The sequence below is a fragment of the Takifugu flavidus genome, chromosome 9 (genome assembly GCF_003711565.1).
Source record: "Takifugu flavidus isolate HTHZ2018 chromosome 9, ASM371156v2, whole genome shotgun sequence".
NCBI lineage: Eukaryota > Metazoa > Chordata > Actinopteri > Tetraodontiformes > Tetraodontidae > Takifugu > Takifugu flavidus.
The window spans coordinates 1,173,295-1,179,476 of record NC_079528.1 but is presented as its reverse complement, the minus strand read 5'-3'; the positions used below and the strand labels follow the sequence as shown (position 1 = coordinate 1,179,476).

At 44.3% G+C, this 6,182-nt stretch overlaps 1 long non-coding RNA gene across 1 annotated transcript; it reads left to right on the top strand.

Annotated features, from left to right (window-relative positions):
- The first annotated feature begins 309 nt into the window (after nt 1-309).
- LOC130531312 (uncharacterized) lies at nt 310-5,922 on the top strand. Its single transcript, XR_008952068.1, has 3 exons — nt 310-1,281; nt 1,691-1,823; nt 5,652-5,922. It is a non-coding gene; the product is annotated as an uncharacterized LOC130531312 (long non-coding RNA).
- The last annotated feature ends 260 nt before the right edge of the window (nt 5,923-6,182 follow it).

The following is a 6,182-nucleotide window of genomic DNA, read 5'->3' as shown; positions in this document are numbered from 1 at the left end:
ACTGCATATGACCCAAAAAAGGACAAGTATGTGGACCTTGCAAGCTGGGTGGAGGGCATTGACCTTCCCGGTGGAGGTGGGCTCTGCACAGCGGCCCCTGAAACCATTCAGAGTCACAGGCAGCAGGGTGACAGCCCTACCGTGGTTCCTCCTCTTCGAGATGTTCTGGAGATGATGGAGCGAAACACTGGTGAAGGGTGGCCCCCGGCTGATGACCCTGAAGCCTGCACAATGGCACCGTCGGAGGTACGACAGACAGAAATACTGAGCAGAGTCCATGCTGATATCTGGCATTGATGTGATGTGGGAGTGAGAAAATCTGTTCGGCGTTGCTGTTCATTCCTAAATTCCTCCTTTAAAAGACTTTAGCTCACTTGTCCCGCTGGAGATCTGCAGTCACAAGCACGCGTTGACCTCTGAGTGGGCAGCGGAGGAGACCTCAGGCTGGAGGACTTGTATGTCAATCAAGTCACAACAGCCACACAAAGGGAAGATTCATCCAGCCATCCATTCAGTCATTTATTTCCTAAACCACTCAGTCCTAATTAGTGATGATTGATGGCAGACTACCTTTTTCCATGTCTACCTGCATCACTCTTGAGATCCATTAGTCAGGTTTGATCATTGTATTGGGCAGCCTGTAATGTTAATTTAATATTGTTTCTCTTTCTCATCATCTCCAGCTCTCCGTTTCATTACTTCTGTCATCCAGGATGCTTAGCTGCAGCTGTTGTAGTCTATTCCTCTTCTCCGGCCTCTAAAGGAGGGAACGCGGTCCCTTAAAAGGAGACTTGGACCCTGAGTTCTATTATCAAAGACACCAGATTCCTCCACAGAACAGATAAAATATAACAAAAGCGACTAACACGGTGCTGTGAGGAGATAAGGTGCATTCTCGACACGTCTCCAGTTTACAAGCCTTGAGAATCACAGGCAGGCATCGGGGAGGAAAACAAGGGTGCCTTTTTATTTCTGTTTCTCATTTGGTGTAAATCAGTTCCAACATCCAAAAACATCCCCTCTCCCTCTCCAGCATGCATCTTCTTTTCCAATCGTTTGCGTCTGGTTCGTGTGTGTTTGTGCGTAATAGAGGCGTCTGCGTTACAGGCTGTTATTTGTGTGTTTGCATTTCCTCTAATTTGATAGAGCAGTCATTATGACGGCGATCACCCGGGAGACTCTCCTCACCGAGAGCGCTGGAGCAGGAAAAAGCAGGATGGAGGATGAGAACATTAATACCAGTGGGAGGACAGAAGGCGAGTGGTGGGATACAGCTTGAAGGTGAGAAGAGGGTGCGCCGTTTTCAGGGTTGAACTTGTGATGAGTGACACTTTATTGATCTGCGGCCAAGTCGGTGCTAAGCGGCCACGTGTGAGTTTGTCATACGTGACTGGAAAGTTCAGTCTCAAAATATGTTTGTGTTCCCGACGAGTCTCCGTCCTTCTCTCATCCTTTCTTCCTTTGTTTTATGCAGGGGTTGAAATATGTGTTTCTAAATGCCCCCAAAAGATCCATTTGATTAAAGAATGCTGCCACAATATGGCGCACCGGAGGCCTTTCAGCCCTAATGTGCCCAAAGGGTTCTCTTGCTTCATTCCACTCATGAAAATGCCATGGCTCTCTCTCCTCATATAGATTTACACAAATGTAACCGCTCCTCAAAACCAACCATGTTGTTTTTTCCCTTTAGAGGCAGGGACCTTGAGACAGCTGCTGTGAATGGCAGGAAAACAATGAAGCGCTTTTTTTTCCTCCAATGAAGAGGCGTTGCCAGGCAGCAGAATGACGTTGGATGGAAGCGAGGAGGGGAGGAATGGGAGGAGGTGAGTGTATTTGTGAGTTCGTCGGAAAAAACTGTGTACAGTAAGTGTGTGTGTGTGGGAGGTGCAGGGACGACCTGGAACCATACGTCCACTCCCACATGGGCCTGTGCTCCATGCATGCCACTTTGAGATTTTGCTTCTAGTGGCAAAGCTACGACGTTGGATATGAGCGATAATCTGTCCCAGATATGTAGCATCATGTGGCCTAATCAGCTTCAATCACTCAATCTCCCGTGTGTGCTGCGGGGGTTGGGGGGGGGGGGGAGTTTTACGGTAGAAGCAGAGAGATATGACATATTCTGGTGATATGAAAACACATTATTGCCAGAATGAGGACTGTGCTTTGAGTCCTGGCACTTTGGTGGTATCGAAAGAAATGCATCTGTAGCCTTGGAGACAGGCCTCCAGCCGTATTTTCTGGCCATTTCTGTAATCTCCAATCTTACCTGATGCAGTGTACTTTTCCTCCACCTGCTCTGTCAAGGGACCACATATAATTTAACCCCCTGGAACTGTTGGTACTCACTTTAGTACCCTCTGGTAGCAGGATTGCACTTGTGAGAAAGCTGCTAGGAAATCCAATGTGCTGTTATTGTAATTAAACCATGATAGCAGCTCAGCCATAAATGAATAAAAACAAGTAGAAATAGAGGTACAAATTACACACCATTATTTTACACCACACAAAATAAATTATTGATTCATCAATATTAATTTGTCTAATATTTATAAGTATTCTGACTGGATGATCACTACAGCCCAACTCTGAAGTGAAATGAATCCTCACCTTTTGCTGACGGAGCCTGAACTGTGCTGTCACCAAATGTGGACAAAGTCAAACAAGATGCTCATTGTCAAGGTGTTTATCTTTAGCAACACAGAGGACCTTTCATGATGAGCTTCGTCGCATGTGGCAATCTTTCCTTGGCAGAAAATAAATGGAATCATCCCCAGAGCTACAAGCTTTCCCCAGGGTCACAACATGCAATCATCTATCAGCGAGGGGCTGCGTACGTCCCAACAGACCTCCAGTTCATCACAGGGTTGACATATAAAGATAAACACCCATGCCCACTCGCAACTAGGGGCAATTTAGATTACACAGTGGCGCGTCTTCTCACAGCTTCAGGAGACAAACACTGACACCACTTGTAATTCCAGACCGACTGGACCCGCCAGGCTATCATGCTAATGCTGTAGCACAGGAAGAGATAACAATACACAACAGCTGTGAACGAACACACAGGCCACCTCACCTGTTCTGAGTGGTTTCCAGTTATTCAGCTATCATCTAAAGGTTTGATGAGACTGTCAGTGAGTAGCCGTGACTCAGCTCGGAGCGGAACGGCACAATTAGTCACTGTCACCATCCCAATGTTGCTGTCTATCTGTACGTACGCACGCACACGCACGCACACACACACACACACACACACACACACACACACACACACATACACATACATACATACAGTGATTCTGTGGATCCGGAGACTGTGGGGACCTGAAAGACACAAGTTCAGCTGAAAAAATCATATTCCTACAGACAGTCATGAGGAACTAAAGAAGGGAAATGATTATGCAAATGTGTGCTAATTTTGTGTTAATTCTCCTCCTGTGGACCGTCATCCGCTGGTGTCACTGCGTCAGCTACAAAGATTGAGCAGCATGTATAGGTCTCACCGTCTTATCCCAACGCTCCCCCAGGTCCGACTCCACACAATCCCAAGTCTGTGCACAGGAAATAGCTCAAAATTAGGGGAGAAAAAAAACAGGTCAGAATTTCTAGCGTTCATTAAGATTTGTAAAAGCCGTTTATATTCCATGTGGCCTCACATGCATTACATACATTTTGCTGCTTTTTGGTGGTTTCATTTTCAGCGTGTGAGGAATCATAGTTGACTCTTACAAAACAACCAGATTTTTCATTTCTCTAGAGCACAGATGTTATTTTCATTGCCTAAAGTGGATTTTATTTATTTACAGTACACTGAGTATAATACTGCTATACTACAATACTGACAGAAATGACTATATTTCTAATGCACATTCAGCACATTCATATCAGTATTTGTGCCTACATGATTTTTTTCTAGAATAAAATATTTATTTGGTTCAGATGAATTATGCTGCTGGCTTTTATTTGATGTGAAATAGTAGCACAAATATCAATACATCCTTCCTGGCAAACCCATATTTCAGTCTGTCGGCATTAACTTGAGCTGTTAACTAAAAGGATCAAGTTATGTTTGAAGACATTTAAAGAAATTGTTACGTTCTGACAGTATTTTGAATCACCTCTTCAAGACAAAATAATAAAATACACGTGTGTCAACCAGGTCTTTACCTTGAAAAAGGTCACCTGGACTTCCTTGTGGGTTCTTGAGGACCTTTCAGCTCCTGTTTTCAGCTGAAGAAGCCCCTTGGCAGAATTGCATGCTGAAGGAAAGGATTCTATCTTTGTGGGGACTCTTATCGACCTCTTCTTGACCTCTTATTGACCCGACCTTAAACGCTAACCTTCACCCTAACTTTAGCTTAAACCCAGCCTGAACCATAAAGCCAGGTCTAAACCTTTAAATAGCCAAAATGCCCTTTACTTTGAAAAATGTCCTCACTTTGCTAGTAGAATAAGCATTTTGGCGCTCCGTATGTAGCAAGTACAAGAAAACACACGGTAGCACCATTTTCCCCACAAGCTCAGTCCCCACAACTCATGATAAACGTTTCCTGGCTCACCAACAGGACGGTTTTCATGCTGTCACTCAGTGTCTTTCAAATAAAGTTTGAAAAACTGCGTTTGTCAGCCTCGGTTGGACGTCGATGTTTGTTTTGCCGTTGTCAAATGTGACGCTTGGATCCGTCTGGGCAGTAACCCAAAGTGCCAGTGTTTGATGATCTGGAAGTCCCAGAGAGAGCGAACCGTGACCACCAACAATGTCAGGCGTCACACAAATGTTTAATTTGGGCCGTCGACAGATCACATGCACACACATTCAATTATTTATAAAAGATCCTCCTTCAATATTTAATAGGAACCACCACCTCACTGTACCCACTCCAAATTCCTGAATCCACTCATTACATTTTAAGAACCACTCATGATAAAATGATGAGGTGTCGAGATTTAAAGGCATCACAGGGCCTGGAAATAACCTCCCCAAACAAAGAATCTCATGATTAAATCATCCTCCCGTGCACCATAAAGGACTTGAGGATTACTTTGTAATGTCTTTGTCATTGTGCAGGGAGCATCTCTTTGTGAGGAAACTGGGTGGAAATAAATGAGGAAATTTGTCCATTCAAAGCTGGGGGCTATGTATATTTTCAAAAAGTATGAATAGCTCTCACCTGGGTTGAGAAAGGTCACTCCAAAGGTTCTGTGTTTATTTATTTTGACTGGCTGAGTGGTGGGCTTGTTCTCTCAGGCAAATTCATCCCTCCTCTCGGAGGCAGGGCTTTATAAAACCAGCTATTTCATCAATACAGCTGTCCGTCTTATCTCTGGGCTTCTGAAATATTTTCAGATCATTGGGCCCTGGGGGAGGGTGTCAAAAAGAGTCACCTTGCACTTAACCACAGCTCTGTGCATTGCTGAAACAGTGCTTCTGCCCTCACGCTTTCAAAGATTTACAAATTTAAATGCATCCTAAATGAATTATTAAAGCATGGAAGGTTACATCATGAAGGATTTGATGCTTTGCTATCTAACGATAATGGAATTTATGTTATATATCAGTGTGAGTGGTGATAATGGCGTCCTTACACAGAACTGCTCGGATTTGAGCTGAGAGGAGCATCATTTTGAAGCTTGTTTTTTTGTTTCAGTCCTGGAGTTGTGTTCCTCCCCTGTGAGGGTGAGAAAACTAGACTGAGAGCTGTTCCTCTCTGCTACACATCACCAGGTCCCCCCGGATGCTCCCACTGTCACCACATGCTCTATTTCCCCTTCAAATGTGAACGCTCTCAATCCCTCCATCTCCTGCTCTTCTCAGTGCCAAGTGTCCAGTGAGAGTCCTCCGGCATGTCTTCAGGAATGAAGAGTGTGTGAATCCAGCAAATCCTTTAATAAGAATAAACTCTGGATCTGAAGCTCAAACATTCTTTCCCTTCATTATTCCAGGTAATCTCGGTGTTCTTGAGGAGAGTTTGATGCTATTGTCTCTTCCTTCCCCGCTGAGCTCTGTGTGTGATTCAGTTTGTCGTAACGACGCTAAGCAGCAGCTTTTTTTGCATCTCTGTCCTATGCTACATTCTCTCCAAACATCATTACTTACTCTCATCCAAGAAGAAATATTTTGCCAGGGCCAAACCTGATCATTCAATAATCTCATCAATTTAATGCAGAATTTTCTCCTC